Source organism: Centropristis striata, chromosome 2 (genome assembly GCF_030273125.1).
Source record: "Centropristis striata isolate RG_2023a ecotype Rhode Island chromosome 2, C.striata_1.0, whole genome shotgun sequence".
Lineage (NCBI taxonomy): Eukaryota > Metazoa > Chordata > Actinopteri > Perciformes > Serranidae > Centropristis > Centropristis striata.
In genome coordinates, this window is record NC_081518.1 from 43,659,862 (window position 1) to 43,672,532 (window position 12,671).

General features: G+C 36.3%; 1 protein-coding gene across 4 annotated transcripts in view; it reads right to left on the reverse strand.

Annotated features, from left to right (window-relative positions):
• znf536 (zinc finger protein 536) overlaps positions 1 to 12,671 on the reverse strand; it is a 331,204-nt gene that overhangs the window by 213,954 nt on the left and 104,579 nt on the right. For 3 of the 4 annotated variants that reach the window (XM_059351790.1, XM_059351771.1, XM_059351781.1), the window contains one exon: positions 7,058 to 7,139. The exons of the other annotated variant lie outside the window; for it this stretch is intronic. The gene's annotated coding sequence lies outside the window, so the exon portion shown is untranslated. The remainder of the gene's footprint in view (positions 1 to 7,057; positions 7,140 to 12,671) is intronic. 4 annotated transcript variants of the gene reach the window in all.

The following is a 12,671-nucleotide window of genomic DNA, read 5'->3' on the forward strand; positions in this document are numbered from 1 at the left end:
ACCCAACAACACTGAAGAGGAAACTGTGGGAAAATTGACCCCTCTCCACCCACCACCCCTGCACCTTATGTTGTTCTTTTTCTGTCTTCTTAAGGAAAAAATCATCAGAAAATGGAGTGCAGGTTTTCTAGTTTGTCTGACATCACATTGATGATTCCAGCAGTGGAATCAATGTCAGGTTTTGGTGTAAATCGCTTTGAATATAGATTTAAAAAATGCTTCTGTCTAGACCCTTCAAATATTAACAACCATGCAAGACAAAATCAGTTTAAGTAAAAGTGAATGTGACACGTTTCTTCACTGTCAGTAGCTTCAATAGTCATTAATTGCAGCCAACAAGACCAAGTTATGTTGAACTCATGAACATGAACTCAACCTTAAATCACTTCAAAGAACTATTGAGCCAAGCTGAGGCTGTGCAGATATGCCAGAAAAGTTATTTCTGGAATGCAAAAAGACATTTTAATTTGATCACATCTGGCAATAAAAATGTGTCATTAGTGTTAATAAGATTTTTACCTTTATTATTATTATTATTATTATTATTATGTACACACAAAAAAACAAGGAAAATAGAATGTGAAATTATATGATTGTGATAATAATAATAATAATAATAATAATAATAATGAAGATAAACAAAGTTTTAAAAAATCCAAAATGTATAAAAACACATGGTAAAAATTCACATAAAATATAAAGTAGTAGACTTTAAAATATGCATTTGTGGAAATAAATGAAACTTGCAGAAAGAGCAAGCATAAATAAATCTTTTTTTAAGACTTGATAAGACTTTTTTTCTTTTTCTGGAATAGCAGGCAGTTGGGTTTTCTCCTAAATACGTAAGAAAGGGATTCTTTACTTTATCAAAAGTCTTTATGGAGCCCCTTATTGTTTTTTTCTCCAACGTAAGAGAGCACAATGTATTTTTTTTTCTCAAGAAAAGTGCCATCTAATAAGATTATATTCTGCAACTCACACTAAAATAATCTAAATAAATCGAACTACAAGTAAGAGGAAAAATAGGTAATTTTTATTTGTCAGTGAACCCGCCTAATATCCAAAGTAATAACTAACTAATATCAAATAAATGTAGTGGGATTAAGATATAACGTGGCATTAAACGGTTAAAATTGGTCAAGTTAAGTATTTCAAACTTGCTGTACACTGTAAAAAATAATCTGTTTAATTTACGGAAAAATACCGGCAGCTGTGGTTGCCAGAACCTCACCGTAAAAATGACAGTGAGTGGGTTTTCTATTCTAAATTTAAATGTAAATATCAGCAAAAAATGTCATTTAGACTGAATAATCCTGTTATTTTTTAGGGTTATTGTGTCATTCATTCACACATCATGCTATTTCTCCATAAATTTTGCATGAAAATGTTATATTTTTACAGCAAAACTGTACGAAAAATACAGTGATATACAATTTTTCATTTTATGCCCTATTTCTGATGTATTTGACAGTGTTTTACTGTTATTTCTACAAACATTTTTTACAGTGTAGATGCAGTTTCACTGGAAGCAACTGACTTTTTTTCTGCAGCAGGTTTGGTATGTCAAGGTTTTATATGAGTGTAAAAGCTCATCCATATATGTGTGTGTGTGTGTGTGTGTGTGCTGGTCTGTTTATGAATCTCTTTCTAGATAAGTCATCTCTGTGTGCGTGTGGGTTCGTGCGTGTGTGTGTGTGTGTGTGTGTGCGCCCGCAAATTTGTGTGTGAGTGCTTTGTGTGAGAAATGGTGTGAGAATACGTCAAGGGGAGCATGTGTTAGCTCTGCTTCCAATATGAGGGAAATCTGTGCCACATACCTCCGATATGACACAAGCCAAAACGACATGACTCACCCATGCTATATTTGATTAATAAAACTACAGCCGGGAAATGTGTTTCAAAACAGCAGATCATTACCGAGGCGCAGTTTGACTGGAGAAATGTAGCATCGTATTATTATTATTATTAAGGTATGAAGACAAAATATGTGTGTGTGGAGCATCTGATACCATCAAAAATAATATAATGTGAATGCTACATTTGTAGTTAAATATGTCTTCATTTTTTCACGATGGTGAGGCATATGTGGATGCAGTGTGATAATTCAGAAAGGCTCAGCATATCCTGAAGAGGACAGCTGCCATATATATTCAATCCCTGCTGCTCTGAATCTTATAATAAATGTTATAACATGAATTTCCCAGCTTCAAGAGAAAAGGTTTCCATTGATTAGCACTTTACAAGCAATCAATTTTTACAAACCGGCTTGACCCCCTCGTCTCTTTCTCTGTTTCTCAGGAAGCCAACTCTCAGGACGATGCTCTATTATGAATTAAAAGAATACAGAGGAGTGAGTGTATGTGAGTAATAATTGGAAAGAGGAAGAAAAGGAAGTTGTTGGAGAGATGTAAGAGGAGATAAATGTGACGCACCTACATTAAGAATGAGAGTCTAATTCCTGGTGTTGGAGCGCAATGACAACAATGATGATGATGATGGCGCCCTGATTACAAACAACCAGGCGGGATGAAGCATCCTAACCCCACAAAGCAGACATATCCCTCACTTGTACATGTCATATGATCTCCCATCACTCACTGACACACACTGACACACACACACACATACAGTACACACACTATAACGGCCCATCACCATGAGAGATGGGGTGGCTACGCTCCTCCAGCTCCAGGAATAATGGCTTGCACCTGTTAACCATGTCACCTCTGTTTGCTAATTGTCTCCTTGAGCTACATAGAGAGAAATTGACAGCGTTGTGGCTGTTTGACAGGCGGGAGTGTGTGTGTGTGTTTGTGTGTGTGTGTGTGTGTGTGTGTGTGGACTTAGCCAATATGTCATAAAAAGACTGTCACCTGGTGTAACTTAACCCTTTTTTATTTTCTCTTAGGTTATCAAGTTTACTGATATACTGTATGTTTTATGTGGTAATTATGTTTGATGTATGTTTGTGTCTTGTTTAGTTTTGATGTGTTAAGGTTCTTGTTTATTATTGTGGTTTTATTTATTTATTTGGGTTGGTTTTGTGATTTTGTTGTTGTTGTGTTTTTTTGTTTTGTTTTTGTTTTTCTCTCTGTGTTTGTTCATTGGTGATTTGTGTTGTGCTTTGTCTAAATTAATAAAAAATTAAAAATAAAAAGACTGTCACCAAATGTATTTAACTTGGAGTCAAGGTTATTATAGTTAACGAAAACTAACGAAATAACGAAAACTAGAATTGAAAAAACATTTTCGTTAACTGAAATAAAAATAAAAACAGTTTTTTAAAAAACGGTAACTAACTGAAACTGCATTGTGTGGTTACAAAACTAACTAAAACAAACTAAAATTATAGTGAAATGTCCTTAGTTTTCGTCTTTGACAACTTTTTTCATACATAAACCTTTTTGGTTGATATGAAATCTATTTCATCTATCTGGTTTTATGACTTAATGAACTTATTGGGGCTGAGATGGATCAGACAAAGGAAATAAAGGAAACATTTATTGTGACCTTATTGAATCTGGCACCCAACAAATACCCCATTACAAAAAACTAAAACTAATAAAAACTAAACTAAAACTAAGCATTTTCCAAAAAATAAAACTAATCAAAACTAGCAAACTCACTCTAAAAACTAATTAAAACTAACTGAATTTGAAAACAAAAATTGACAACGAAATTAAAACTAAAACTAATGAAAAATCCAAAACTATTATAACCTTGCTTGGAGCAGCTCAATCCGTGGCTGGTTACTTCATTTCAATGACATGTTTTACATGGTTAAAATAAGACATAATCATTCTCCATATAGACAATGAACTTTCTGAGGTATTATGTACACGGTCGGCCATAAAGTTTGAATAATTTTGTTTTCAGACACAATCCTCTGTTAATTGTACCTTTTCACTGTGATATGTTTGGAAGAGATTGATCAATAAAGTGAGAGAAGATATACACTTAATCTGTCAAGAATAAATCACATTGTCACAATCATTTCATGGAAAGAGGTAAAAAAATATTTTATTCCAACTTTATGGGCGGCCATGTATAACACCTAGACCTGCTTTATTATCCACTGAAATCTCAATTTTTATGAGGACCTAATGTCATGTCACTTTTTAAGAAATTGATCATATATCCAGACTATGAAGATATCCAAAGATGGAATTTTATATTTTTGGATTATGTGTTATTAAATCTAGTCTACAGTACAAATCAGCAACAAAACAGTGTAACAAAGAAATACTAAAGAACTTTCCTCTTCTTTAAATTCCCCATGGAACCAAAACAAAACCGTGCTGAAAGAGAAACTACACTGACGCTCATACAGTTGGAATAAAAAATATCTTTTACCTCTTTCAATGAAATGATTGCGACAATGTGATTTATTTTTGACAGATAAAACGTATATCTTATCAAAACTTTATGGATCATTCTCTTCCAAACATATCACATTGAAAACAAAGCCACAATTAACAGAGGCTGGTGTCTTAAAACAAATTATTCCAACTTTATGGGCAACAAGCTTGTATAATACTGGGAAATGATCAAAATGTTCTATACACGGAAAAATGCACACAGCCTGTATTCACAAACTGTCAGGACGTTTTGATGCCACAACTGTACTATATATGGGTAGAAGCCGTAAGAGCTAACAAGCATTAGCATTAGCGCTTTAGCAAACAAGCACTTTTACTAAGTTAAGACAACAAATATAGCCACTAATATTATATGACAGAAGAAAAAAAACTTTAACAAACCTTGTGTCCTGTCAGACACTATAGAAGCCTTTTGATACTTTATATAAACTTTATATGAATTACAACGCACTCGTTATTATTTACCGTTTGTCACTGCCTTTCAAAATGAAAGCACCCGTTTCACACTGGACGGCACCTTTTCAAACTAAAAGCATCACAACATTGTAAAACACCTAGAAAATTTACAAACATGAAAAAAAAATCGAACCTTGCTAAAGGTCATTTACAATTGAGTTTAAAATAAATGGAAAAGTGATATAGTGATTGGAGTATTTACTACTTTTGAATGCTATATTTGATTTACTCCACATTAATAGTCTTATCATAACATGTATTCTTATCAGTAGCAGCTCAAAACCAGATCATTTACTGTATTTTATAAAGTGGTCAAATTTAGGCAGAATTTAGTTCAGAGTTTTGGTCCGGCCCCCGCAACCTTGCTTTTAACATTTAAGCATATTAACATGTTCTAGTGAAAATGTCATCTTCAATACATGTATATGTTTATATGCAAATGTTCAGAGTATTGCTATAAATCCTGTTTTCTATTGGCAAAATATACAGATGTGCTAAGCCAGCGCTGATCAACAATTTTATGATTAAAATGTCAAATGTTTAGAGAGAATATCTAGCTGACGGCATAATTTCAGTTTCAAGAGAGTTTCCCAGTCAATCTTTAATGAATGTCAAATTAATATTTTAAGATAATCATCTCAATAGTTCTGCATCTGGACATCCAGTATTTAGAGCAAGGAGCTTGTGAAAATAAGGTTGTAAAAAACTAAGTAGGCCACAGCTGTTATTTCAATGTGTCAGATACATTTAATAAACATTTCATATTTTCTGCTGCTCATCTCATTTCTCGGGTGGAAGCAGGTTGTGAACTCTTACCCTTACCCTGACAAGCATTAGGAGCAGCGACAGTCAGAGGTGTCTATTTGGCTGTCAGCTTGTGACATCACCAACATATCCTGCAGGTCTTTCTGCTACCAGAAGTGCAAACATATGTGGCCTGACACCCGAGATAAAACACTCTCAGCTGCCACCACCACTGTTCATTTGGCTGTCTTTGTCCAAAATACTTTTCAACTGTCAAATCACATTCCTGTCCCCACACGAGGTTCGATATGAAAAGAGGTGAAACTACCAAATTATGAAGCACTTTCATCGGATCTCAAATCTCGGCATGTATTGACTGACTTAGTGTCAGTACTACTTGGTACTGGGTTATTTTGGTTAATACCTTCAATGCATCAAGTAAAAAATATCCAGAAACCGTGCAATTTTGCATGCACATTTTCCATGGTTTTCTTGATAATAACCAAAAACCATGGAAAATGGCTAGACATCAACTTTTAAATGAAACTCATATGAGCTATTGTTGATGTTGTCATTATATTTGTCCAAACAAATGTATCTTTAGTCGTACCAGGCATTAAAAATAACAACAAATTGGAGAAAACAAGGGAGGTCTAATAATTCTTTCCATGACTGTAGATGCAAGGAGGCTCATGCAAAGTTGTCTACATGTATTCTCTTCAACATGAATAGATTATGTCCACTTGCACATTAAAGGTCAGCATGGTGACTTTAATTCACCCTACACTATCATCCATTCAACCAATGTGTCATATTATCTGTATACATTCATCCATTGTGTGATAAATGCACTATGGGCGAAGCTACATGTTGCTTTACACTGGAAGAAATTGAACCAAGGGAGAAATATAGTTTGATACAAAATAATAACAAAATATAATGCAAAAAAAAGTCTTGTTTGTAATTTCATTTGTTAACGACACTAAAAGCTAATCAATCTCTTGAATAATTACGCAAATATGAATGTAGTTGAACAACCAAGTGACTGTAAAATACAGTTTAACTAGTAGTTTGATTACAGGTAGTTCACTACTCCCCAACACGGGATAAAAGCCGAAAGGGTTTGTTGCTGGAAGGATTCCCATTCATTTAATCTTTCTGGCTACCAAAAAGGAGGCAATGATGACGATGATGATGACGATGATGATGATGATGATGATGTGAATAACTCACTGTGATGTAATCTGCAGCGAGCCTCTGACCCACCAACAGGTTCTGTAATGGGCAGCTCACAGGTACAAATGTCTTGGCAGTGTGACTGAGAAGCATGGCGCTGCTTAACAAGTGCATGCTCAATTGACTTTCCCCCGGATAAACAAAGATTTAAATGAAAACAAAAGATGCATGCACGGGTGTGTAAGTGTGACAGACACCTTTAATATCCTCCCCTTTCCTGTGATCAATCGGTGTGATCGTACCTGTGTGACTGCCGCCGCTCCAATGAATGCCGGATGTCAGGAAGAGCGCCGACAGCTCCACAGAAGGTGGGACGACAAGAGCCTGTAAACAAAGCACACACACCAGGAAATTCACAGTCACCCGCATTTGAAGCTTGACAAGTTTGCAACACTGGCGACAGAAGAGAAATACCCATTAAAACATTGTGTGTTCATCCCCCCCCCCCCCCCCCCCCCCCACGTCTTGATTTTTTCTCAGGACTTCCTGTGAGGACGTGATGTCAGTTACACATCCAGGTAATAATCTAACAAATACATGAACTGCAATTGCTTCTGTTTATGAATCTCTGACTTTTTTTTTTACATTTTCTCTGTATTATTACTTTTTATTTTGACACTGCAATATCCAGTTTAAGGTGATGGAATCATCGCAGTACTAAAAGAACTACTCAGATCTTTCCCACAAGTAAAAGTACTCATAGAAATACTGTAAAATACTGTAAAAGTGTAGAATACTGTAAAAGCCATGCTTTCAAAATCTTCCTTCAGTAAAAGGACAAAGTCACTGGCATCAAAATGTTCTGAAAATACTCATTATACAGAATAGCCCATTCCAAAATAACGTATATTATATTATTGGATTTTAATTATGGATGTGTTCATCATTTTAATGTTGCAGCTGGTAAACTTGGAGCTCATTTTACGTACTGTATAATGCATGGTAGCTTAAACTATAATATATTTTATTTGTTGCTAATATTTTGTCTGAAAAGTAAAATGATCACATAAATGTAGAAGAACAAAAGGTACAATATATATATATATATATATATATATATATATATATATATATATATATAATTTTATAAGTGTAAAATAACATGAAATGTAAATACTCAACTAAAGTCATTTAGTCCACTGCTAAAATGTCCAAGGTTCATCATTTGTAAGTCAAAAACGATGCAGAAAAAAATAGGAAGCTTTGTTCTCATAAGCAGAGAACAGTGAAAGGAGCCTACGCTGCACAGCGGAGGATGTTATCTGATCCAGCCTTGAAGCCGCCGCTTAACACCAGAAAAATAATCAAGCCAGCTCAAAGTATGTGAAGTAAAAGACTGCCACTCCCCTTTAAAGTAGCATGTAAGTCAGTGAGTGGCATTTAGGCTGAGGCCTCACAGAGAGACACTGAGGAGCTGACAGCAACTGGCTCTGACTTCTAATATGAGTCATGATTTATGAAATTATAGGATATTTTTCGCTGCAAATTCCTTCAATGCTTCCTTAAGATGCATACCTGAAAAAGTTGCAGTTGTATTCTCTTTTGAAGCAGCTGTTTGATCCGTTTCTACGCCGTTGACTGAACTGCTCCTGATTTACAATTCATTTTTGTGACATTTCAAACGTTTCCCTGAATGTGTTGAAATTTGCTTAGATGCTAATCTGCGAGATCTTGCTTTTGTATATTTACCTTCAATCTTTAGTGCTAAATGCTCGATGCTGTGTTGTTCCCGCAATCTGCTACCCAAACATCACCTGTCAGTCACAGAGTGAGCAACACACTGTGTGTTCCAATACGCATATTACCATACTATAGAGTATCCTAGAAAAAGATTTGGTATGCCCCAATACATAGTACGTCAAATGCGATATGCCAAAAACATCAGGATGTCCTCCTGCATGCGGCCACATTTGGAAGTATGCAAGAAAGCATGCTTTTATGACCCACAATTCTCTGCGCAGCATATATACACTACCGGTCAAAAGTTTTAGAACAGCCCAATTTTTCCATTTTTTTATTGAAATTCAAGCAGTTCAAGTCAAATGAACAGCTTGAAAGGGTACAAAGGTAAGTGGTGAACTGCCAGAGGTAAATAAAAAAAGGTAAGCTTAACCAAAACTGGAAAATAATGTACATTTCAACAAGAACAAGAAATGGGTTAACAATGGGTGAAATGGGTAAACAACTTAACTCTATGGAGTCTTGGGCTATTTTGTCCATTTTTGAATAATTTTCATGTCTTTGTAAGTCATTTTGTGTCTTTTTGTGTCTTTTTTGTCATTTTGTGTCTTTTTTTTGGCATTTTGTGTCTTTTTTAGTCCTTTTGTCCAACGTAAAATGTGATTTTGAATCTTTTTTTTTACTTTCAAAAGACTATCATGCTCAATAAAGAATTTTAAATGTTGCAAATGTGCATTCATTTACAACTGAGACATTAAACTGCATCATTTTCAATTAAATTCTGGAAAAGTTGGTGTGTTCTAAAACTTTTGTGTATGTAGTGTATGTATATGAGCAAGAGGGTCAATAACCAAGGCTCCATGTTACAATGAAGTAGTATGTCTCAATTGTACGCATCCTGCATGCAACACTACACACTTTAAAAGTAAAAAGAAGAAATCTGCAAGGCAGCCACTGTCTTTTATTTATCCATGGGTTTCTGTAGATGGCGCTCTTCTGTGTGACTCGTTAATGCTGCACATTATTATTTAAAATTTTGACTGGGAAAGAAGTATGGGTCCAACTAATTCTCATGGCTATTGTGGATGTGGAGAAGCAGCCAGGCATGGAGAAGCTGGCTCAGTCCTCCAGCAGGGGAGGGGGGGTAGAGGGGGAGCACAGATGTGGAGGGTCTGCAGGAGGGCCACCCAGATCTACCCACCACTACTGTTTCAATGGAGCATCAAGAGTAAAACTCACACTCACATACAGGGAACACACACACACACTCACACACAAAGCCACGACATTGCCTTAAGTCACAATCTAAATTGGCTCCCAAGGGCATACCGACTACCTTGTTCACCAAAGGCATTGTGTATGTTTTCTGAGTGCTTAGCATATGCTGCGGTAACCTGAGCTCTCTCTCTCTTTTTCTCTCTCTCTCTCTCTGTCTAACTCTCTCTCTGTCTCTCTTGTACGCACATACACATGTACACAAACACACAATGTTGCTAGAAGTTGCTCTGTTTTTTTTCTCCCTTTACGTATTTCCCATCAGGCCCTTAATTAAATTCAAAATAGTTCACATCTACCTATTAAACCATGTTGCACCAACCGCCCACCAGACAAACCTCGACAGAGACACAAATACAAGCAGGGTGATGATGTTTGTGTGTGTGTTTGTGTGTTTGTGGGGGAAGAAAGTGGTAGAATGACAGCAGAAACTATAAGGATTTTTTCTCGGATTGCAAGCAATGAGGAATGTCACGTCTGCTTTTTATAGTGCCATTTGATATTGTAATACTGATGTATGATAGGTAAACACACTGATTTTCTCTGTCAAAAATAATAATCTATCAGGTTTATTTCATGGAATGGGTAAGGGGGCTTGTTTTGCTTTGAAAATTCAAAATGCTTAATGTTATACTCCATTGCTGTTTTAATAATCAAAACTGAATATGGGCTCATAAAAATAGCTTGCAAACTGCATTCAAAGTCAGATATAGAGAGACGCGTGGATGTATGAAGAGAACTGGATACAGCGCTGGATCTTCTGCACTATGGGGACCGTAGAGCTTCTGTTCAGTGCTCCGACAACTTAAATGAGAATAAAATGATTTAATTGTACAGTTCATCGAGACTTTCCAAATATTATTGGGCTGGATAAATGAAGCAAATTGTGAAACGATTCATTTCATGATGTCAAAAAAAATGTATTTGCTGATTAACAGACATCTCTTTTCCAATATAAGTCGATAGGAAAAAGTTTTGGGGGGCCTGTGAATCAACTTTGTGGCCACTATGTCCAATTGGCTTCAAAGGCTGGGGCTCTTTCTGGGGCTCTTTCTCTCTTTCTAGCTCGTAATTCCTTCCTGCCTCACGATCTCGTGTGGTTTCATGATCTCGCTTAACCAGCTGTCTGCAAGTGACAGATTCAGACCATAGTTCCACTTTTTGTCGCCACAATAGTGCAACATGACAGCGGCCTATTATGAATATTTTGGCCCCTCTTTTGTACAGTAGCAGGAAGTGGAAAGGGGTCATCCAGCTGTCATAAATACGGAGCAGTAGGAGGCATCCTGTTCAACTTCAAACCTGTAACATATGAAAAGATGTTCTGAGGTGCCTTAAAGATTCCATTTTGAAATAAAGAGTCTTTTATTTTTAACTTTTAAGTGTTGTTGGTTGCCGTTTGTAGCCTATGGAAGTTCAAAATAATAAAATAATATATTAATATTTGAAGTACAGTTGGGTAATTTCAAACTAATTCTAATCAAATTTACAGAATAATACATACTGTTTAAGTAATATAAAATGATATATACCGTAATAGAATATTTTGGCCATATTGCTGGGATATTATTGTTCTTCCAGAGTGAAACGCCTCAACAAAAGCTCCTGACACCTGATTGAATGAACCTGAATCTATGATTTGATGTCAAAGCACAAGTAGAGTAATGAAAATAGCTTACATTTTAAGACAGTCTAACCTTTCCTGTGTTTACCTTATTAAAGAGTGTGTACCTTAACTGGTAGTGCAATACACATAGGGGGGAAAACAATGTGTATAAAACCGGCAGTGTTTAAGCAGGCGAACAGTAAAGTAATAGGCAAGAGCAGTGAAGTGTTGATTCTACAAAAGATGCGGGGGGAAATTGCACCTTAGTGCACACACACACATAAACACGCACACACATACATATATGCATGCACACATTCTCACACACACACACACACACACACACATTCCCTTCCCCTCCTCAATATACTCCCACAACACGGCCGGCTGCCTGGCAGCCGAAGTTAACATTTTCAGAGAAAATATTCCTTGCCTCCAATAGTCCGATGTAATTCATTTTCCATCTCTGTTCATTAATCATTGTTAAAATTAGTGATCCATTTCTTCCACTCTGCCATCTGCACTCAGCTTCCTAACAAACATGACACCTCAGCGCATAATAAAAGCTGACAGCTACGAGGAGGCCTTTCCAAATAGCTTTCTGCATATGTGCACCTCCACGACTTGATGCCGTTGTCAGACAAAAGTAGATTATTTAGACCGCTGGCTGGAGAGAGAGAGACTACACACACACACACATATATGTGTGCATGACAAACATATATGGACATATATGTGCATTAGTGTGCATGCATTATGCAGCTACAGTACATGTCAGAGAGGCAGAAAAATCACAAATAATCTCAGAAGTCATAGTCACATGCACACATTTTTACACACATGCACCGGCACATACACAAAACAACAGATGTGCCTAATCTTGAATGGAATGTGCTAAAATCCTGATAAGGAAAATCTCCCTCGTACTTCTCACTAAAGGGGTAAAGTGAGGAAAATGAGGAAACAAATATGAACAATCATGAAACCCAAGGGAGCGAAAGAAACAGGGAGAAAGAGAGAGAGGCCTTAAAAGTTTTAAGTACGCTGTTTACCCTTACAAGCTTTTTGCTTTAACTTCAGCTGGAACACTGTTGTACTTTTCTGTTTGCATTTGCTTCCAGCAGCTGTGGCATTTTGTGTATTTGTTGTGATACTGTATATCAGCTTGGCTACACCCTGATGTTAACTTGTCCACACTAAGAGCTAGACAGTGCTGGATAGAGAGGATGAGAGGGTCAGACCCTCTCAGGTCATCCAGGCCTCATAAACACACGTCTGATTCACGTAAAAACACT